Source organism: Grampus griseus, assembly GCF_964374135.1.
Source record: "Grampus griseus genome assembly, chromosome: 13".
Classification (NCBI taxonomy): Eukaryota; Metazoa; Chordata; class Mammalia; order Artiodactyla; family Delphinidae; genus Grampus; species Grampus griseus.
This window is the reverse complement of record NC_139007.1, coordinates 79,677,104-79,700,355: the sequence shown is the minus strand read 5'-3', so window position 1 is coordinate 79,700,355 and position 23,252 is coordinate 79,677,104. Positions and strand designations below refer to the sequence as shown.

The following is a 23,252-nucleotide window of genomic DNA, read 5'->3' as shown; positions in this document are numbered from 1 at the left end:
ACCCAGGCTTATTCAAAAGATGCAATCTTACTACAATTGTGTGAGTGTCACATCACTTTCCTGTTGACTGTAAATCTTAGAGACGCTTCCCACAGAAAAGCTGTCCTATTCCGAACAGCACTAGCTCCTTTAGATGCTCGTAGTACACAGAAGCACTGCCCAGACTCACATGGCAAGGGTCTTCTCTGCTCATAGTACAGCTATTTTTCAGTATAACCCACCATACCTACTAAACCACAAACACCCAAACTCCAGTTTTTATCTCACCTGCAGTACCCACCAGTAATGCATTTAATGAAGTGTTCAACACTGTATTAAGTATGGTTCAGAGTCCCAAACAGGCGCCTACGAAAAAGGGAAACTAAATGCTGACTGAATGAGGTTCTCTTCACAAACCACCAAGTGGTCACCAACACCAACCATTCAGATCTGGGCCTTCTGAAAGCCTGAGGCCCCCAGGCACTGCAGCCCATGCAACTGCAAGAATTCAGGGAGAGGACTGCGGTCCACTGCTGTGTTCAGAGAACAGCAAGGAGATACATTCTCAGGGAAGGTTACTCCTATTTACTCTCTGTGCCTGATTTCTACAGCCATTTCTAAGAACATGAACATCTAATTATCTGTACAGAGACAGGAGAGCATGGAGGCTGCAAGACAAACAGACTGATTACAAGTTTAAAAGAGTGGGAACTAGATACTTCTGAGAATGAATCCACACTGGAAACTTAGACGTTAAAATACTGTGGTGAGCTTCCAGGTGTCCGCTCCTCCGGTGAGACGGGGCCGGGAGACGCTCTCCTCAGCACCTTGCCTGGGTGGGCGAGTCAGGCTCTAAGGCCAGCAGAAATCCTCGTTTGAGGGTCCCACCGAGTCCCCTGGTCAGAGTGCTGCACCTGAGCGGAGTGGCCGCTTGGGACCACTGCTCGGGAGCTACAGAAAGCCTTCTTGGATTCTGACATGTTATCACTTTGGGACCACTGGCCAGGTGCTCCTGACTTGGCCACATGAAGGCTCAGACTGTCCCAGTCTCTGAAGTGAAGATAACCAACACTACTAGCATATCTCTCACCACCATGAATGCAACATATTTCAGTGAAGAGTATCAGGAGATCCCAGACTGGCAGGTGCAAGTTCTGAGGAATGGTGGAATAGCCCAATGTATCTGGGCGACCTTTGGAGACAGGTGAGACAGAGCTACAACAGGGCAGTGGCTGACACCCAACTCATAGCCCATCTTCCCTAGCCATGTGGCTGACAGGGTCTTGGTGCTCGGGCCGGCTGTCAGGCCTGAGCCTGAGGTGGGAGAGCCGAGTTCAGGACTTTGGTCCACCAGAGACCTCCCGGCCCCACGTAGCATTAATAGGCGAGAGCTCTCCCAGAGATCTCCATCTCAATGCTAAAACCCAGCTCTACCCAACGGCCAGCAAGCTCCAGTGCTGGACGCCCCATGCCAAACAACTAGCAAGACAGGAACACAACACCACCCATTAGCAGAGAGGCTGCCTAACATCATAATAAGTTCACAGACACCCCAGAACACACCAACAGACACGGTCCTGCCAGGAAGCCTAAACAACCCACTGAACCAACCTTATCCACTGGAGGCAGACACCAAAAACAATGGGAACTATGAACCTGCAGACTGTGAAAAGGAGACCCCCAACACAGTAAGTTAAGCAAAATGAGAAGACAGACAAATACACAGCAGATGAAGGAGCGAGGTAAAAACCCACCAGACCTAACAAATGAAGAGGAAATAGGCAGTCTACACGAAAAACAATTCAGAGTAATGACAGTAAACATGATCCAAAATCTTGGAAATAGAATGGAGAAAATACAAGAAATACTTAACAAACACCTAGGAGAACTTCAGAGCAAACAAACAATGGTGAACAACACAATAAATGAAATTAAAAATTCTCTACAAGGAATCAATAGCAGAATAACTGAGGCAGAAGAACAGATATGTGACCTGGAAGATAAAATAGTGGAAATAACTACTGCAGAGCAGAATAAAGAAAAAAGATTGAAAATAATTGAGGACAGTCTCAGAGACCTCTGGGACAACATTAAACACACCAACATTCGAATTATAGGGGATCCAGAAGAAAAAGAGAAAGAGAAAGGGACTGAGAAAATATTTGAAGAGATTATAGTTGAAAACTTCCCTAATATGGGAAAGGAAATAGTTAATCAAGTCCAGCAAGCACAGAGAGTCCCATACAGGATAAACCCAAGGAGAAACACGCCAAGACACATATTAAACAAACTATCAAAAATTAAATACAAAAAAGTATATTAAAAGCAGCAAGGGAAAAGCAACAAATAACATACAAGGGAATCCCCATAAGGTTAACAGCTGATCTTTCAGCAGAAACTCTGCAAGCCAGAAGCAAGTGGCAGGACATATTTAAAGTGATGAAAGGGGAACACCTACAACCAAGATTACTCTACCCAGCAAGGATCTCATTCAGATTTGACAGAGAAATTAAAACCTTTACAGACAAGCAAAAGCTAAAAGAGTTCAGCACTACCAAACCAGCTTTACAACAAATGCTAAAGGAACTTCTCTAGGCAAGAAGCACCAGAAAAGGAAAAGACCTACAATAACAAACCCAAAACAATTTAAAAAATGGGAATAGGAACATTCATATCAATAATTACACTCTAAATGTAAATGGATTAAATGCTCCAACCAAAAGACACAGACTGGCTGAATGGATACAAAACCAAGACCCATATATATGCTGTCTACAACAGACCAACTTGACCTAAGAACACATACAGACTGAAAGTGAGAGGATGGAAAAAGATATTCCATGCACAGGGAAATCAAAAGAAAGCTGGAGTAGCAATTCTCATATCAGACAAAATAAACTTTAAAATAAATACTATTACAAGAGACAAAGAAGGACACTACATAATGATCAACGGATCAATCCAAGAAGAAGAATATTTATGCACCCAACGTAGGAGCACCTCAATACATAAGGCAAATGTTAACAGACATAAAAAGGGAAATTGACAGTAACACAATCATAGTAGGGGACTTTAACACCCCACTTTCACCAATGGACAGAATATCCAAAATGAAAATAAATAAGGAAACAAATGCTTTAAATGACACATTAGGCTTCCCTGGTGGTGCAGTGGTTGAGAGTCCGCCTGCCGATGCAGGGGATGCGGGTTCGTGCCCCGGTCCAGGAGGATCCCACATGCCACGGTGCGGCTAGGCCTGTGAGCCATGGCCACTGAGCCTGCGCGTCCGGAGCCTGTGCTCCGCAACGGGAGAGGCCACAACAGTGAGAGGCCTAAGCACCGCAAAAAAAAAAAAAAGACACATTAAACAAGATGGACTTAACTGATATTTATAGGACATTCCATTCAAAAACAACAGAATACACATTTTTTTCAAGTGCTCATGGAACATTCTCCACGATAGATCATATCTTGGGTCACAAATCAAGCCCTGGTAAATTTAAGAAAACTGAAATCCTATCAAGTATCTTTTCTGACCACAATGCTATGAGACTAGATATCAATTAAAGGAAAAGATCTGTAAAAAATACAAACACATGGAGGCTAAACAATACACTACTTAATAACGAAGTGATCACTGAAGAAATAAAAGAAGAAATCAAAAAATACCTAGAAACAAATGACAATGGAGACACGATGACCCAAAACCTATGGGATGCATCAAAAGCAGTTCTAAGAGGGAAGCTTATAAGTTCTAAGAGGGAAGCTATACAATCCTACCTTAAGAAACAGGAAACATCTCAAATAAAAAACCTAACCTTGCATCTAAAGCAGTTAGAGAAAGAAGAACAAAAACCCCCCAAAGTTAGCAGAAGGAGAGAAATCATAAAGATCAGATCAGAAATAAATGAAAAAGAAATGAAGGAAACGATAGCAAAGATCAATAAAACTAAAAGCTGGTTCTTTGAGAAGATAAACAAAATTGATAAACCATTAGCCAAACTCATCAAGAAAAAAAGGGAGAAGACTCAAATCAATAGAATTAGAAATGAAAAAGGAGAAGTAACAACTGACACTGCAGAAATACAAAGGATCATGAGAGATTACTACAAGCACCTCTATGCCAATAAAATGGACAATCTGGAAGAAATGGACAAATTCTTAGAAATGCACAACCTGCCGAGACTGAATCAGGAAGAAATAGAAAATATGAACAGACCAACCACAAGCACTGATATTGAAACAGTGATTTAAAAACTTCCAACAAACAAAAGCCCAGGACCAGATGGCTTCACAGGTGAATTCTATCAAACATTTAGAGAAGAGCTAACACCCATCCTTCTCAAACTCTTCCAAAATATAGCACAGGGAGGAACACTCCCAAACTCATTCTACCATACCACCATCACCCTGATACCAAAACCAGACAAAGATGTCACAAAGAAAGAAAACTACAGGCCAATATCACTGATGAACATAGATGCAAAAATCCTCAACAAAATACTAGCAAACAGAATCCAACAGCACATTAAAAGGATCATACACCATGATCAAGTGGGGTTTACTCCAGGAATGCAAGGATTCTTCAATATACACAAATCAATCAACGTGATACACCATATTAACAAACTGAAGGAGAAAAACCATATGATCATCTCAATAGATGCAGAGAAAGCTTTCAACAAAATTCAACATCCATTTATGATAAAAACCCTGCAGAAAGTAGGCAGAGAGGGAACTTTCCTCAACATAATAAAGGCCATGTATGACAAACCCATAGCCAACATCGTCCTCAATGGTGAAAAACTGAAACCATTTCCACTAAGATCAGGAACAGGACAAGGTTGCCCACTCTCACCACTATTATTCAACATAGTTTTGGAAGTTTTAGCCACAGCAATCAGAGAAGAAAAAGAAATAAAAGGAATCCAAATCAGAAAAGAAGAAGTAAAGCTGTCACTGTTTGCAGATGACATGATACTATACATAGAGAATCCTAAAGATGCTACCAGAAAACTACTAGAGCTAATCAATGAATCTGGTAAAGTAGCAGGATACAAAATTAATGCACAGAAATCTCTGGCATTCCTATACACTAATGATGAAATATCTGAACGTGAAATTAAGAAAACACTCCCATTTACCACTGCAACAAAAAGAATAAAATATCTAGGAATAAACCTACCTAAGGAGACAAAAGACCTGTATGCAGAAAATTATAAGACACTGATGACAGAAATTAAAGATGATACAAATAGATGGAGAGATATACCATGTTCTTGGATTGGAAGAATCAACATTGTGAAAATGACTCTACTACCCAAAGCAATCTACAGATTCAATGAAATCCTTATCAAACTACCACTGGCATTTTTCACAGAACTAGAACAAAAAATTTCACAATTTGTATGGAAACACAAAAGACCCCGAATAGCCAAAGTAATCTTGAGAACAAAAAATGGAGCTGGAGGAATCAGGCTCCCTGACTTCAGACTATACTACAAAGCTACAGTAATCAAGACAGTATGGTACCGGCACAAAAACAGAAATATAGATCAATGGAACAGGACAGAAAGCCCAGAGATAAACCCATGCACATATGGTCAACGTATCTTTGCTAAAAGAGGCAAGAATATACAGTGGAGAAAAGACAGCCTCTTCAATAAGTGGTGCTGGGAAAACTGGACAGGTACATGTAAAAGTATGAGATTAGAACACTTCCTAACACCATACACAAAAATAAACTCATAATGGATTAAAGACCTAAATGTAAAGCCAGACACTATAAAACTCTTAGAGGAAAACACAGGCAGAACACTCTATGACATAAATCACAGCAAGATCCTTTTTGACCCACCTCCTAGAGAAATGGAAATAAAAACAAAAATAAACAAATGGGACCTAATGAAACTTCAAAGCTTTTGCACAGCAAAGGAAACCATAAACAAGACCAAAAGAGAACCCTCAGAATGGGAGAAAAGATTTGCAAATGAAGCAACTGACAAAGGATTAATCTCCAAAATTTACAAGCAGCTCATGCAGCTCAGTAACAAAAAAACAAACAACCCAATCCAAAAATGGGCAGAAGACCTAAGTAGACACTTCTCCAAAGAAGATATACAGATTGCCAACAAACACATGAAAGAATGCTCAACATCATTAATCATTAGAGAAATTCAAATCAAAACTACAATGAGATATCATCTCACACCAGTCAGAATGGCCATCATCAAAAAATCTAGAAACAATAAATGCTGGAGAGGGTGTGGAGAAAAGGGAACCCTCCTGCACTGTTGGTGGGAATGTAAATTGATGCAGCCACTATGGAGAACAATATGGAGGTTCCTTAAAAAACTAAAAACAGAACTACCATATGACCCAGAAATTCCACTACCGGGTATATACCCTGAGCTAACCATAATTCAAAAGGAGTCATGTACCAATATGTTCATTGAAGCTCTATTTACAATAGCCAGGACATGGAAGCAACCTAAGTGACCATCAACAGATGAATGGATAAAGAAGATGTGGCACTATATACAATGGAATATTACTCAGCCATAAAAAGAAATGAAATTGAGTTATTTGTAGTGAGGTGGGTGGACCTAGAGTCTGTCATACAGAGTGAAGTAAGTCAGAAAGAGAAAACAAATACCGTATGCTAACACATATATATGGAATCTAACAACAACAAAAAAAAAAGGTCATGAAGAACCTAGGGGTAAGACGGGAATAAAGACACAGACCTACTAGCGAATGGACTTGAGGATATGGAGAGGGGGAAGGGTAAGCTGTGACAAAGTGCGAGAGTGGCATGGACATATATACACTACCAAAAGTAAAATAGATAGCTAGTGGGAAGCAGCCGCACAGCACAGGGAGATCAGCTCGGTGGTTTGTGACCACCTAGAGGGGTGGGATAGGGAGGGTGGGAGGGATGGAGACGCAAGAGGGAAGAGATATGGGGACATATGTATATGTATAACTGATTCACTCTGTTATAAAGCAGAAACTAACACACCATTGTAAAGCAATTACACTCCAATAAAGATGTTAAAAAAAGACAGGTAAATTAAAAAAATATATATATATATATATAAAGACACATATAGATTAAAAGCTACATCTACTGAGAAAGATATACCAGGCTAACACAAATTTAAAAAGTGGGAGAACCAATATTAATTTCAGACACAGCGGACTTCAGAATAAGGAAAATTATCAGGGATAAATAATGGCTTTACATAATGATAAAGGAGTCAATTCCCCAAGAAGACGTAATACTCCTTAATGTGTATGTACCTAACAAGAGAGCATCAAATTACGTCAGGCAAAAAGTGACAGCACTGCAAGGAAAAAGAGATGAGTCCACTATCATAGTTGGAGTCTTCAACACCCCTCTATCAGAAATGGACAGATCCAACAGGCAGAAAATCCATAACAATATAGTTGAACTCACCAGATTAGGAAGGGAGAAATAAAATAGTTAAATGTTTAAAGGAATAAAAAAGCAAGCAATAAGACACTATCTAAATTGACCAGAGAGAGACAAAAGGAAAGCCTAATCACTAAAACAGAATGCAATATGTGAGACATCAGCCAAAAAAGGAATTAATGAACTGTATCTAACAGCTCCAAGAAATCTCCCATGAAAGCTTCTGTAGTACAGAGGCACAAGGAGATATAAATATAAAGGAAAGAGAAAGAGAAAAGGAGGACAGATCTAAGTGGAATTCCAAAAGGATAGTACAAAGAATATGGAAAAGAAATATCTGAAGACATAATGACAGAATTTGCCAGAACTGATGAAAGATCCACAGATACAAGAAGCACTACACACACACACACACACACGCACACACACACACACATATATATACACACACGCCAAGGCAGATAAATAAAAAACAAATCCACACCTGAGTACATTTTAGCAAAACACAGAGCCAAAGAGACAGGGACTTACAGAGCAATGACAGACTGAGAACAGACATCTCAACATCAACAATGGCAGAGATCAATGAACTAAGATCTTCAAAGCACTGACAGAAAATATAGAATTCTACTCTGGATATGTAACACAGAATTATATACCCAGAAAAACTGTCTTTTAAGAATTAAAAGTTAAATAACAAAGATGATTAAAAAGGGGAAAAGCTAAATTTTAAAACCAGCTGAACTCACAAAATAAATTCTAAAGAATATTTTTCAGGTAGGAGAGTGACTCAGAAAGAAAGTCTAAGATAGAAGAAGAAATGATGAAAAAGAAATTGTTAAACACGTAGGTAAAATTAAACACTGTCTTTTCAAAAAAGAAAAATAATAGCAGACACTTACACAGCACCTGCTAACCACCGGATACAGTTCTAAATGCTCTATAGGTACTGCATTTCTCATTCAAAACCCCTGGCCTCAGGAAAAAAGTCCTTTTACTGTCCATACTTTACAGATGAGGAAACTGAGGCACAGGGAAGTTAAGCACTTTGCCCAACTTCACTCATCTGGTAGGTGGCAGAACTGGGGTTCAAACAGGCTGTAGGTTTCTAGCCCCTGTGATTAACCACTGACCTGTGTCTATTTGAAGGGGGAAATAGAAAACTAAAAAAAGAAAAAAGACAATTGGGTGAAAAGAAGAATGATCAGAGCTATACCCTAAGGCCCTTATAATGTTCAGAAAGTTAAAACACTAGTTAACTTTACACTTGATTAGCTTAGGTAAGCATGGTGAATTGTAAAGGGCAATCTCTGAAAGACCAGAAACAAAGTATGCAACATCCCGGGTCACGAGACAGAAAAAATGGAGGAGGTGGGAGTGGATTCAAATCAGTCCTCTGAAAAGAGGAAAACCAAACAAAAGGCAGAATAAATGAAAACAAGAGACCGAAGTTAAATGCAAATATATTAGTCATCACAGCACATCAATGATTAAAAGACCTAGTCTTGCCAGTTCAAAGAGTATCAGATTACACCAAAGGGAAAAAAACCCAGAAAAACAGTTAAATGCTTTCACAAGAGACATACCCAAAACCTAAGATCAAGTTAAGAATGAAAATAAAAGGATTTTAAAGTGAGAGAGTGGCATGGACATACACACACTACCAAATGTAAAATAGATAGCTAGTGAGAAGCAGCCCCATAGCACAGGGAGATCAGCTCAGTGTTTTGTGACCACCTAGAGGGGTGGGATTGGGAGGGTGGGAGGGAGGGAGATGCAAGAGGGAAGAGATATGGGGACATATGTATATGTATAACTGATTCAGTTTGTTATAAAGCAGAAACTAACACACCATTGTAAAGCAATTATACTCCAATAAAGATGTTAAAAAAATAATAATACTTTAAAAAAGAAAAGGATTTTTTTTTTTTTTTTTTTTTTTTGCGGTATGTGGGCCTCTCACTGTTGTGGCCTCTCCCGTTGCGGAGCACAGGCTCCGGACGCACAGGCTCAGTGGCCATGGCTCACGGGCCCAGCCGCTCTGCAGCATGTGGGATCCTCCCAGACCGGGGCACAAACCCGTGTCCCCTGCATCGGCAGGCAGACTCTCAACCACTGTGCCACCAGGGAAGCCCAAAGAAAAGGATTTTTAAAAGAAGATATGTTATGTATACAGAAACGAAAAGAAAGCTAGGGTTACTCTATTAATATCAAACAAAATACATTTTAAGGCAAAAGTAGTTAACATGGAGCAAAGAAGAGACCTAGCCACAGAGTGATCAACAGTCCTATTCACCAGGTGCACATCACAACTCTAACCTGATAAAACTCAAAATGAAATAACGTTGAAATACACAAAGCAAAAAGTGATGGGGAGAAATTAGTTACCCACCATCAAAATACAAGAGTTCAATTAGCTCCCTCAATTACTTATAAATCAAGCTGGGGGGAAAAAAAAGTAAACATTTAGAAGATGTTAATGTCACAATTAACAAACTTGGTCTTAATGAACAAATAGAGAATCTTGTATCCTATTCAGAGAATGCATATTCTTCTCAAGCACAAAAGAACATTAAAAAAAATTACCATGTAAAGTTGAGTCTCAACATATTTTAAAGAATAAGTGTCAATGAAATATGACTACAAAGCTAATAAGTTAACAGCAATTACACAGGGCTTCCCTGGTGGCGCAGTGGTTAAAAATCCACCTGCCAATGCAGGGGACACAGGTTCAAGCCCTGGTCTGGGAAGATCCCACATGCCACGGAGCAACTAAGCCCGTGTGCCACAACTAATGAGCCCACGGGCCACAACTACTGAAGCCCACGCACCTAGGGCCCGTGCTCCGCAACAAGAGAGGCCACCGCAATGAGAAGCCTGCGCACCGCAATGAGAAGCCCGCGCACCGCAACTAACAGTAACCCCCGCTCGCCATAACTAAGACCAACTAAGAGATAGCCCGCACACAGCAACAAAGACCCAATGCGGCCACAAAAAAAAAAATACCCTAAAAGTAATTACACAAATATGATCATAAAACTATATACTGGAAAATTTTAAACAAACACATTTCTAAATAACTTATAAAACAAAGAAGAAATTATAATGGAAAATGTAAAATACTCAATGTGAATTAAAATACTACATGCCAAAACTTGTCATCTACAGAAAAAGCAGTGTTTTGTGGGAAATTTATTTCCTTAAATGCTTATAACAGAAAAGAAAAAGTGTTACAAATTAAGAAGATAAATGTTCATTTTAAAAGTACAGAATAAACCAAAGGACAGTAAAGGAAATAATAAAGATAAGAAGAGAAATTCATAAAAGAGAAAAAATAACATTAGAGAGGCTAAGCAAAGTCAATGTTGACCCTTCAAAAAAGTAATGAAAGACACAAACCTCTGGCTAGACAGATGAAGAAAAGGGAAGCACAAATAAACAATACTGGGAATGAGAAGGGGGGTAGAACTATAGATACAGTGAAGATTAAAAAGATAAAAGAATACCGTCAACAATTGAATGCTTAAATATTTGATAACATGAACAAATTCCTAGGAAACATAATTTAATCAAACTAATTCAAGAAGAAAGATAAAAGTCTAAGCTGTGCCATAAACATTAAAGAAAATGACTCAGTAGTTTAAAATCATCCCACAAAGAAAACATTAAGTCCAGATATTTTCCAGATAAGTTCCACCAACATTCAAGGAAAACACCACTGCAGTATTAGATAAACTCATCCAGAGAAGAGAAAAAGTGGTAACACCCACAACTAATTCTATGAGGCTATTATACTTTGATACCAAAACCAGATATGGAGAGCACAGGAGTAAAAATTAAAGGCAACCTGGTGGCACAGTGGTCAACAATCCACCTGCCAACGCAAGGGACACGGGTTCGACCCCTGGTCCGGGAAGATCCCACATGCCATGGAGCAACTAAGCCCATGCGCCACAACTACTGAGCCTGTGCTCTAGAGCCCACAAGCCACAACTACTGAAGCCCACGCACTTAGAGCCCGTGCTCCGCAACAAGAGAAGCCACCGCAACGAGAAGCCCGCGCACCGCAACGAAGAGTAGACCCCGCTCGCCACAACTAGAAAAAGCCTGCGTGCAGCAATGAAGACCCAACACAGTCAAAAATAAATAAATAAATGAATTTTTTTTAAAAGGGGCTCAAATGGATTGCTGAAATGCAGCCAGCAACTGAACGAGAACAGAGTCCTGGCTATTGCCCAGCCTCAGTTGGGTTCTACGGGAGGGATAACTTCCAAGTGATTCCTTCTTGGTTCCAATGGTGAGCAGGAATGCCTGACCCGCAGCCAACAGATGGACAGGGCAGACACAGAGAGCACGCCCGACTGTCCATCGAGGCCATGTCCTGGGGCAGAGGGCAGGGCAGGAAGGCAGGGGACCAGGGCTGACTGATGGCCCAGTGCCCATACAAGTGGACACATTTCCGATCCTAAACATGTGCTTAGAACTACACCGAAATGGCTGTGGGGTATTCAGTAATTTCCAACACACAGAGAGTCCGAGCTTGGTGAGCAGCCCTTACACACGTGCCTGGCCCTGAATGAATGAGTAGTCTTGGACTCAAAAGGACACTGCAGCAGGAAGCCAGGTGGGAATCATCTTATCCGTCAGGGATAGAGTGCAGAATACAGATGTCTACATCATAAAGGCCAGCGAAAGTATTTTCTTACTTTGCCAAAACTCTCACATTATGACCGTAATAACTTTTTTGGACAGAAATATTTTCATTTCCTCATAACAATGGCATTACATGCTTAATCAAGCAACAATAAACAAATATTATAAAACCTCTACCAAGTAACCAGCCTGAGACTAGATAATACAAAATTAATATAAAAATACAAGATCTGGGCTTCCCTGGTGGCACAGTGGTTGAGAGTCCGCCTGCCGATGCAGGGGACACGGGTTCGTGACCCGGTGCGGGAAGATCCCACATGCCGCGGAGCGGCTGGGCCTGTGAGCCATGGCCGCTGAGCCTGCGTGTCCGGAGCCTGTTGCTCCGCAACGGGAGAGGCCACAACAGTGAGAGGCCCGCTTACCGCAAAAAAAAAAAAAAAAAAAAAAAAAAATACAAGATCTGGTCCCTGACCTTAAACAGTTCACAGTCTAACTAATGGAAACAAAACTCACAAACATGAAATAATCAGAGAACAATTAAGCGTGAAAGTGTGGGACTCTGTACGGGCTTCAACAGTCTAAGATCTCATGGAGTTGAACCAGTAGTAAAAAAGCATTTAGCCTGAAAGTCAGGAGAACCGAGTCCGTACCATGTGTGACTATCAGTGGCACAGAAAAGGAAGAACAGGCGTATTTGTGGCAGGTGACGTGTAGGTTAACCTTTCATCATGATAGCACCCAAGAGGTAGGTATTATCCCCATTCTACAGACAAGGAAACTGAGGTTCATACCTTGGGCAGGTTACTTAACCACAGTGGTCTCAGTTTTTTCACTTGTAAAATAAAGGTCTTCAAACTGGGGATGAAAAAGCACCAGAGTTTCCTGGAAGTGACTCAGAAACCTGAAGCGGGCAGGACTCTGGGGCAAACGTACCAAAGCCTCGCCTCGGGTCAACAGCAATACCCCCTTCCCCACAGAATATTTTGCTGTTATAACCTCGGCACTGAGAAGCGCACCTAGTATACAATGACCGATAGATAAAAATTCGAGGAATGAATGGATGAACGAACGGCACATCACAATGGGCTCCGAGGTGACTCTCCTTATGGTGACTCATTTCCTTATACATCTAGTTTTTGTTGTTCGTCCGAATTTCAGAGCTCTTAATCAGTGGGTTGAGGGTGGCATTCTTCCAGAGGAGATTTGTGTTTACTTCTGCCAAGCCCTTGGGCACTTCCAACCCAGATGCACTGAGATGAGCTTCCCATCTTGGGTTTTCCAGACCATGCGGAGGGCATAAATTCAAATCCCAAATCCAACAAGATTCAAAAGAGACTGTTTTTTTAAAGCTAAGAAGACACCTCCTCCCTTTGTTAATGGATGTTCCCACCCCACGCATACTCGCAGACTAGCCCTTCAAACAGGTCCAGATGAAACCGTCTCCCTGAAATCTAGGTTCCCAGAATCAGCAGAAGTCCCCTCACTGTCATGTCCCACTCTGGTTTTAGACCCTCTCTCTCTCTCTCTCTCAGAAATGTTTACTCCTCTTTATCTTTTTCCCCACCTGTGGGTTTCTCACTTTCTTATAATAAAGATAATAAAAGGGTGTTTGTTTTATTTTCTCCAGTATTTCTAGTGGAAGTGTTTCTAGCAGGAAGGTTTCCATAACATCTGGTCAGCTTCCATTTCCAGGAGGGGTTCACACACTACCACCTACCACCTTCCAACGTGGGTTTAGAAATCATCCCTAAGGTGAGCAGGAGCTGAAACAAGGTGAGCAGTCAAAGCAGGATATGCCCAGCGCAGGCGAAGGAAACGCGCAGGGCCACGTGAGAGGCAGCTAGGGCTGGCTGGGCAAGAGCAGGACCCAGGGTGTGGCGCAAAAGACCTGGAGGGCACAAGACAAAACGCAGGCGTTGACTTCATAATGATAAGGAGACCAATGTGAGCTTCAGAAATCAGTTCTGAAGGATGACTGGAAGAAAAAGAAAACAATGCTTATCTTTACCGGTACTTCCACCAGTTGAAAAGGACAATTTGGGAATATAACTCTGTCGTTTGTATATATAACTTATCAAAAAAATTCAAGACAAGCACACAGATATAAAGTTAATTCAAGTAGGAGATATGGCATAGGAAACCCCACGTACCGGAAATGAGATAAATGAAGTGGATGTTCCATTATTGGAAGCAAACTGTCAGTTGTGTTATGCTACTGTGAAATCATGAGATTCACAGCACAAGCCAAACCTTGTCACATTCCACATTAAGGTGCTGCTTTACAAAGGAATCTGGTTATAAAGACTGGGGAATAAGTGGACCAGCACCAAGGGCTTGGAAACACTTATTATTTTAATTCAATTATTACTGAATGTAGTCAAGCATACTGCTTCAAGATTTTTTTATTATTTTTTTTTGTAATAACCATACATGGGAGATACTCATAATTAGCAAAATGAAGCCCAAAGAAGCTGGATAAAGATCCAGTGTCACACCACCACATCCTAGCACTTACAGGCACACAACTCTAGCTTGTCACATAATATAACATTCTGTATATGAAATAGCTGAAAGAATTCAAAACTGAGAAAAAGCTGATATGAAATGGGATTCATCAAGGAAAGCGTCCGTGTCCCTGTAGGATCCAGATACCTGCTTCCTACAGGCGTTGTTACAGTAACACTAACAAGAATGAAAAGTATCAGGGAAAATTCAGTTAATTCATAGGCTGAGTAAGTGTGCAAATAAAACATGAGAAAATGAAGTGCAGAATTTAAATCTCCACTATGATGCTCTCTAATCACTGGAGTAACCCTTCTTCCCAGAAAACAGCATCACCTCAAACAAAAGAGAAGACACTGGGTAGCAGGAAAAAGGATAATGATCCAAATCCTCCCTTAAACTGCATTTCAATTAAGGGCAATAATCACAGCTGGAGATAATGAACATAAGTCTTGGGTTCGGGCAATGATTTATATCACCCAGGTTCTCAGAAGGGATTCAGAGTAATTTATCAAAAGCTTAAGCTTTCAGAAGAAACAGATCAGTTCTGTTTCCTTCAACTTCTTATATCACAACCTTAAGATCTTAAATAAAATAGTATAAGTATACCTAAATATGGAGATACTAAGCCTGGCCCAGGACTAAACAAGAAAGAAAAGTCGACTGGAGTTAGCAAGAAAAGAGGGCTGTAGTACAACAAGCGTAAACTCAAAGCAAGTACTTAATGAATAATAAACATGCACCATTGTTTTAATGAGTCTATTAAAAGCACAAATCTCTCCAGAAAGAATTTAAAGCACCTGATTAAAAAGTGCATACAAAATAAGGTTATTTATCACCTTAAAACAGTTTTAAAAGAAAAAAGTTAAGAAAAAGGAGACAAAAAATGTCAACACTGAGCACAAAAATCTTGGCCATAAGCATGCCTGCAACCAGGGCAGAAGGAGACTCAGGATGGCTTACATAAATCTTATTATCAGAAATGAGGAAACTGTCTATTACCCAGGAAAGAAACATTTTCCCTATTACTGTATTCTGAAACAATTTCAATATCAAAGCACTACAGAATGGCCATCAGATGATGGAAAAGATAATGTCTGTAACAATCTCACACAAATGCAGAAGAGGATTTACAATTATTTCCTATAGTGAAATACAAATAAAAACTTAACCTTAATAGGTACAGCAGTTTTTTGAGGGCTAGGGTACTGTGGACTGAAATGTGCTATGAGGTGAACAGAGAATGTGTCCGTCCCAGTCTTCCTAAAAAGCGTGACTTTTTTTTTTTTAACATCTTTATTGGAGTATAATTGCTTTACAATGGTGTGTTAGTTTCTGCTTTATAACAAAGTGAATCAGCTATACAAATACTTATATCCCATATCTCCTTCCTCTTGCATCTCCCTCCCACCCTCCCTATCCCACCGCTCTAGGCGGTCACAAAGCACCGAGCTGATCGCTGTGCTATGTGGCTGCTTCCCACTAGCTATCTATTTTACATTTGGTAGTGTATATATGTCCATGCCACTCTCTCACTTACTCCCAGCTTACCCTTCTCCCTCCCCATATCCTCAAGTCCATTCTCTACATCTGCGCCTTTATTCCTGTCCTGCCCCTAGGCTCATCAGAACTTTTTTTTTTTTTCAAATTCCATATATATGTGTTAGCATACGGTATTTGTTGTTGTCTTTCTGACTTACTTCACTCTGTATGACAGACTCTAGGTCCATCCACCTCACTACAAATAACTCAATTTCATTTCTTTTTATGGCTGAGTAATATTCCATTGTATATATGTGCCACATCTTCTTTATCCATTCATCTGTCGATGGACACTTAGTGCTTCCATGTCCTGGCTATTGTAAACAGAGCTGCAATGAACATTGTGGTACATGACTCTTTTTGAATTACGGTTTTCTCAGGGTATATGTCCAGTAGTGGGACTGCTGGGTCGTATGGTAGTTCTGTTTTTAGTTTTTTAAGGAACCTCTATACTGTTCTCCATAGTGGCTGTATCAACTTACATTCTCACCAACAGTGCAGGAGGGTTCCCTTTTCTCCACACCCTCTCCAGCATTTACTGTTTGTAGATTTTTTTTTTTTTTTTGCGGTACGTGGGCCTCTCACTGTTGTGGCTTTTCCCGTTGCGGAGCACAGGCTCCGGACGTGCAGGCTCAGCGGCCATGGCTCACGGGCCTAGCTGCTCCGCGGCACGTGGGATCTTCCCTGACCGGGGCACGAACCCGCGTCCCTTGCATCAGCAGGCGGACTCTCAACCACTGCGCCACCAGGGAAGCCCTGTTTGTAGATTTTTTGATGATGGCCATTCTGACTGGTGTGAGGTGATACCTCACTGTAGTGTTGATTTGCATTTCTCTAATGATTAGTGATGTTGAGCATCCTTTCATGTGTTTGTTGGCAATCTGTGTATCTTCTTTGGAGAAATGTCTATTTAGGTCTTCTGCCCATTTTTGGATGGGGTTGTTTTTTTGATATTGAGCTGCGTGAGCTCCTTGTAAATTTTGGAGATTAATCCTTTGTCCGTTGCTTCATTTGCAAATATTTTCTCCCATTCTGAGGGTACCATGTACATATGGTCACCTTATTTTTGATAAAGGAGGCAAGAATATACAATGGAGAAAAGACAGCCTTTTCAATAAGTGGTGCTGGGAAAACAGGACAGCTACATGTAATTAGAACACTCCCTAACACCATACACAAAAATAAACTCAAAATGGATTAAAGACCTAAATGTAAGGCCAGACACTATTAAACTCTTAGAGGAAAACACAGGCAGAACACTCTATGACACAAACCACAGCAAGATCCTTTTTGACCCACCTCCTAGAGAAATGGAAATAAAAACAGAAATAAACAAATGGGACCTAATGAAACTTAAAAGCTTTTGCACAGCAAAGGAAACCATAAACAAACGCATGACTCTTAATCAGACTAGTTACAAATTAAGATAAGGGCCCTAAGGCTCACACTCCATCTCCCCGTTTCCCTCTGTCACCTGTGAAGTGCTGCCACTTCAGTGCCTCATCCCTTTGAGCTGATGGAAGGATTAAACGCCAGGATGGGAAAAAAAGACCCCACTATTTAGGCTGGTTCTGTAAATAAGGATATTAAAGCAAGGACTTCAGCCCAGGGAGCCCAAAGTCTCAATTAACTCTCTCAGATACCAGTAAAATTCATGGAAACTAATGACGAAATTCCGTTTCTTTCTTCTGCCTTTTTGAATATCCTTCCCAGAACATTCCCAGGCTGAGGCAGCTAGCTCTACCAGGCCCTATGTGATCACCCATATCCCTCCCAGCCACTCGCCCAAAAACTTGGGAGCACGAAGGATTCAAAGTGGCTCTTTTTTCTCAGATATAACATATCTGCTATTTCTTCCTAAATAAAATATTTTAAGAATAAAAATCAACTAAATATATTTATCCATACATCTGTCCCTCTATTAGTTCACTGAACAAACACCTGCGGACTAAGAATGCCACCTGTCATATCAGCAAACAAAGGATGTTGCAGCCATCAAGCCATCAGCCACTACAGGCTCCCCCTTTTCCCCGCCTTCCCACAGTGAGTCCTGAGGGAACTCAGGATGGATACTGGCCCCAGATAGCTAAGGTGCATATCAAAGGAATGATTTCAATGAGCCCAGACTCTTGCACCTTTCCATACATAGAAAAGTGCTAAATTTATTAATTTGAGATGTCTGGTTTTCTTTAATTAACACTAGTATTTTGACGTTCCCACTACTCGTTTTTTGTTTTTTTGTTTTGTGGTACGCGGGCCTCTCACTGTTGTGGCCTCTTCCGTTGCGGAGCACAGGCTCCGGACGCGCAGGCTCAGCAGCCATGGCTCACGGGCCCAGCCGCTCCGCGGCATGTGGGATCTTCCCGGACCGGGGCACGAACCCGTGTCCCTTGCATCGGCAGGCGGACTCTCAACCACTGCACCACCAGGGAAGCCCCCACTACTCGGTTTTTGTTGCACAAACCCCTATATATTCTGGCTCCTCCCATACCCTTGGGAGCAGTTCCTCAGAGCAATCTGAGAGGCTGTCTTCTGGCTTAAGCCCTCAGAAAATCAGCCGAATAATCCATAACTCTCAACTTCTAGGCTGAGCATTTCTTTTCAGTCAACAACTTGAGCACCTTACACCCCAGCCTCTGTGCTAAGCAGTGAAGAAACTATCAATAAAACACATCCCTGACTTTCTAACTTAGATGACAAATGACAGTGTTTCCCTCTCCCAATTTAAATGGTTAAAATGTGTACTGCACGATAAGAATGCACCTTTCAAACAGCATTAGAATGTAAGACTGTCTCCTGCAAACCTGATAATGGCTCGGGGACTCAAATACAAAATCACCCGACTAGGGCCACTGGGCAGCTGGGCTCTCAGCTCTGTGCCCGCAGCCAGCAGGCACTGTGCCAGGAGCTTTCCTGGCTACAGAGGCACCGAGGCAGCCATTTGAGGGGGAGATCAAATCGTGCAGGGACTCTTCCTGACCATGGTTTTCTCCTTCGGTGTGAAGCAGTTTTTAATCTCACTGAAGAATTTCTGTAAGAAACTAATCTTCACTGTAAAAATAAAATCTACGTTCAGGCAGCCACTTACTCCAAGAAGCCAAGAAAATGGGTTCCTGGTGAAGGAAAATGAACAAATGTTAAATAACCAGGGAGGATAAGGTGATAAATGACCAGTAGAAAGTATTAAAAATAAAAAAGCAATACCAAAAGAAAAAAAGATACAATGGCATAAAAGCATAGTACCGTGCACTTGGCATGGCTTCAATTATCCATTTTATAATGTATAACCATTCCTTTTTTTACATGCATTCATAACACATTGGGCTTGCTACCACAAGATTAATGTTGTACCACAGTTCTAATTAAAGTTCACACCAAGGTCTACCTCTCAACAACAAACATTGAAGATGATCTATAAAAGGAAATGAAGAGAGAATATATTTTTAAAATATGCCATTTTCTCACGTACTGAATTATCCATTTTGACTCCCCAGTTACTGAGAAAGCCAAACCCTTTCATCTACTGTGATGCATCTCCTGGCTGTCTACACGGTTAATGCCTCAACGTTCAGCCTGCTCATACAGAGGCATCTCCTAATTTCAAACACCGTTCTGAAGCAACAGCCCTATGTTCTGGAGAATGACTTTCTAGGTAGAGAGGTTCACATGCTAATTCCAAGCCAAGCAAGTATCCAGTGTTCACAGTTGTCTGCTGCGTCTGAGAACTTTTTGGAAGAGAACGAAGAGGTCTGCTTGCTGTATGTCTCAGCAAGAACACAGGGTAGCCCATACCATCCCAGGGGCAGGGGAAGGAGACAGGCCAGGGACACTGTCCCAGTTACGCTCGCGTCAAATGACTGGGCTGGGAGAGGGAGATTCTTCGTTTCTTCCCTTTTTTAACATAATTATCTGAAGTTAAATACTGATGAAGTCATTTGAAACTTATTTTTCCATAGTTTGAGCCATATATTAAATGAAGGCTTTCCTCACTGATGCATATAGAATATCATATACTTAGGCTAGGAAGCATCTTCTAAACATATTACTACCAAACTCTGTATTATTATCTTCCCACGACATTAAGATTAGATTATAGCAGGGACTTCCCTGGTGGTCCAGTGGTAAAGAACCTGCCTTCCAATGCAGGGGATGCAGGTTCGATCCCTGGTTGGGGAACTAAGATCCCATGTGCCGCGGGGTAACTAAGCCCGCGTGCCACAACTACAGAGCCCATGCGCTCTGGAGCCCGCGTGCCATAACTAGAGAGAGAAAACCCGCACGCCACAACTAGAGAGAAGCCTGCGCGCTGCAACGAAGAGCCCACAAGCCACAACGAAAGATTCCGCATGCCGCAACGAAGATCCCGTGTGCCGTAGCTAAGACCTGACGCAGCCAAAAATAAAATAAATTAATTAAATATTTTTAAAAAGAAGACAATAGAAAAATAAACTTTAAAAAAGATTAGATTGTAACAGAGTAAGGAAAAGAACATCTTCTATCATACCTGAGCTAAAGCATGGATATATACTAATGCAGTTTATGTGTAAATTTAACAGTATCTTTTTAAAGTTTCAACTAGATGGTAGAAAACAAACACAAGACTTAAACTCTGAACAATGATTAATTGTTCTACATTATTTAAAACTATGCCCAGTCTTCTTGACCACACCCCCTCCCAGAGTCTGTGTAAAGGAAGGCTAAACCTCACCTAACGACTCCCTAATACAGAGACTGTGACTTGGGTCTGTATCACCTAACATAGTGCCAGCAGACTCTCCAAAAGTATTTGTTCAATTAGAAGTTTAAAGGGGGGAAAAATGAGGATCAAATAAATACTTACTGGCATCTATTAAAAAAGAAAATAGGTAGAATGATCAAAAGAAATTTTCACTCCTATCAGAGCAACAATTCTTCTAAATCCATGATGTAAAAATTTTCTCAGCCAAAAAGTATTATCAAAGTAACATCCTAGGAGAGAGTTAAGCATGTCAATAAAAGAGTTAAGCATGTCAATAAAATTAAGCATTTCAATCAATTCAATCAACATGAGCATAAACACCGTCTTTTGGTTCTAATAATAAAAACATATTTTGGAAATGCTGGATCATTTTACATTCAAAACAAGAGGCCAAAAAAACCCCCAGTACCCTACTCTACATTGCCCCCTCCAAACACTCCAAAATGTACTATATCAAAACAACTGAAGGGAGAGATCAGGGGCTGGACTTGGCTCTTTCTTTATGAAGTTGTTGTCAATAAAATTCACTATACCATCCACCAAGACTGGACACCTTGAAGAGTCTGAAAGGAGCTGTGAAAACAGACTCTACCCTTCCCCCAGAACTTTATCTAAAACAAATACAGTGCAGTCCACTTGACTGACAATCGGCAGATTTAAGATCCCTTGAAGTTGTCACTCCACAACTGTGATGATGAATTTAGCAGGAGAGGGAGGGAGCCCACAGCTGCCTCTGCCTCTTGCTGAGAAGGCCCCAGTATAAAGGAAGTGGAGGGACTTAACAGGAATTAGAGGAGACAGGGGCTGAAAGGATGATCTCTGAGTGAAGAAAGCAGAGCTGCCTCAAGCCAAGCTTGAGATGCCCCACAGAGCCCACAAAGATGACTGCTGTCAGAAAAAGAAAACGAGGGATGTTTCTGGTGCCCACACACCGGGGACTTCTGTAGGAAGGAGTGAGTGGTTTCAGGATATGTGCATCACTGACGCGAACGCTCCACAGCTGAGACTCATCCCGAGGTGTCCTGTATAAGATCTAATGCTCAACGTGCACAGCAACTGCTTCCACACGAAAGCCAGAAGTTACCCTCCAGGCCACCAAGAGGTCAGAGCCACCGAGCCTAGTGTGACAGGAGAAACAAGACCCTACGCAGCCCACCCTGAGCTCCCCCAGACCAGGACGGCGGCAGCAGAGGACCGGAAGGAGGAGCTGCTGCTGCCTGTGTGGCCCAGGCCAGTCCTCTCTTCTGGTGGCCCTGCTGCAAACTTCCCCGTTAGTCCACACTCTATGAGGTTACAGTCTTTGTGAGTGGATTGTTCGGAACTCTGAATAAATGATCCTGACGAAGTAAAGTCAAGCATTATCACTGCTACGCAGGCGAGTCCATAAGTCCCGCACCCCACAATGGACTGGGGCTAACACACCAGCACCTGCCCCCGCACGCTTTACCATCCACGAAGCCATCTCCTTTCCCTGACCCTCCCTGGCTGCGGGGCGGTTACAGGTGGCATTCGGGACCAAGAGGAGCCAGGCAAAAGAACAGCTGCAGATTCTAATAGCTTAGGCCCTATCTGCACAACAGAAACACCTTGGGGCATGTGCAGAGAAAGTGCTGATTTACACCCATCACTTCCCAGTTATTCCAAATTAAAATCAAAAGAGTGCTGTGGGAAGGGGACCCGAAGGCTGTTACCTGTGTAAATTGTGAGCTCAGGACCAGAGAACAGCTGAAGCAGTCATTAATCAGGGTCGTGTTTACTCTTCCACTGTCAACTAAGAAGATGTTTTTGTTCCTTCAGAGGAAGGGTCTCCCCAGGTCATTGCAGCCACTACTGCTGCTCAGGAAGAGGTGAGTGCCCCAGTCTAGGAGTCCGTACGCCAGCACACTCCTACACCTCCCGCCGGGGCCCACCGCATCCCGTACTCTCACAGGATGTCAGTTCTTAGGAAGTTACAGGGTCTTCGACAAGCTGATCGCTTCCTGTCCTCCACAACAGAACTACAAGCAAGACTGTAATTAATTTGCTAACAGTTACTGCCTGTTTACTAATATTAGCCCAAATTTCATCTTTTTGCTTAACTACAGGAATTCTCAAAAGGCACATTTCCTTGGACCCCATCCTGGGAGAATGAGTTACTAAAGAAAGTCAAAGAACTTGCTGCTAAAGTGACATGCACATTTAAGGTCGTTCTAGAAGAATCCCCAGGGACAGTGACCTGGAGCTGCCAAGGGACAGAGCGGCCACCCAGACAGAGCGAAGAGAGGTCATGGCTGTGGGAGAACCCGAGCTGCAGGGAGGGGACGGGGGTCTGTCGCAGGCAGGCCCAGCTCACCTGGTGAGAGCCCCCGCCTGGCTCCCCTCCCCCGGCCACAAAGTGCCTGAGGCTTCGGCAGCAGTGGTGCC

At 41.8% G+C, this 23,252-nt stretch overlaps 1 protein-coding gene across 2 annotated transcripts in view; it reads right to left on the bottom strand.

Annotated features, from left to right (window-relative positions):
• TULP4 (TUB like protein 4) overlaps positions 1-23,252 on the bottom strand; it is a 224,321-nt gene that overhangs the window by 174,050 nt on the left and 27,019 nt on the right. The window contains exon 1 of one of the 2 annotated variants that reach the window (XM_082669194.1): positions 20,952-21,043. The exons of the other annotated variant lie outside the window; for it this stretch is intronic. The gene's annotated coding sequence lies outside the window, so the exon portion shown is untranslated. Of the gene's footprint in view, positions 1-20,951; positions 21,044-23,252 lie in introns of those variants that run through there. 2 annotated transcript variants of the gene reach the window in all.